The 934-nt window shown below is 34.9% G+C and overlaps 1 protein-coding gene across 2 annotated transcripts in view; it reads right to left on the bottom strand.

Moving 5' to 3' along the window:
- Window positions 1-934, bottom strand: part of Meiob (meiosis specific with OB-fold) — a 156,465-nt gene that overhangs the window by 66,311 nt on the left and 89,220 nt on the right. The window lies entirely within an intron of this gene.

The raw sequence follows: 934 nt of genomic DNA, 5'->3' as shown, positions 1-934 counted from the left end.
GGCAATATGCCAACCATAGTTCATTCTTTATTTCTGTGTATTCTGTCTTTTTTCTAGCAAAGCTATGGCACTGGCATTATTGTTATTTCTGATGACAATGCAGACTTAGAGGATAGAACCGAAGCAGAGCCAAGTTGTAATGAAATTGTCACAAGCTCAAAACCAGAAGTTTTAATCACAACAAAGGTAGTGTCATATAAGTAGATATATAAGAAAATTTAAGCATTTAGGTATTCTGTGAACCCCATACTTAATTATTTATTATGAAGTCCCATAATGCTATTTAATAAGTAAGATTTTGTTGTTGTTGTTTCGTTTGTTTGTTTTTCGAGACAGAGTTTCTCTGTATAGCCCTGGAAATAAGATTTTTTTTAAGAGTGCCACTATTGTAGCTCAGGATGACCTTAAACTCATGAACCACATAACCTAAGTTTTCCATTTTCTTTATCCTTTAGTAGTTAATTTAATTACTTAGCAATCAATGTTTATTATAGATGAGTGAGGAATTTTAGGTAGGAAAGGAACAAAAGGTTCATCTACTCAGAGACAAAGTTAAACATTTGGTATAAATTCTTCCAAATCTGTATATAAATATTATTTTAAGATTATTTGCTTCCATGTCCTTTTTTTTTTTTAAAGACAGGGTCTCACTATGTAGCTCAGGCTTGCCTGTAGCTCATGATCCTCTCCCTATTTGCCTGGGTGCTACTGAAAGAACAGCTAAGTACTACATCATACCATTTTCCGACCTGATGCTTTCCTACTCTGGCTGTTGTGACTTCTACATCAGTCAGCACCTCTGCAATATGATTTTCATTGATCATGAAAGATTCCAGGTGAGCTCTCAGGGTTTAGACATTAGGATTTGCTGGCTGAATCAATACACTGTTAATTTCTAATACCTGTGGCTGGGTTCCCAAAGTCAAAGTGTGTG

The sequence above is a fragment of the Mastomys coucha genome, unplaced genomic scaffold, assembly GCF_008632895.1.
Source record: "Mastomys coucha isolate ucsf_1 unplaced genomic scaffold, UCSF_Mcou_1 pScaffold5, whole genome shotgun sequence".
Taxonomy (NCBI): Eukaryota; Metazoa; Chordata; class Mammalia; order Rodentia; family Muridae; genus Mastomys; species Mastomys coucha.
Note: the sequence above shows the minus strand (reverse complement) of the source record. Positions and strands in the feature narration are given on the sequence as shown.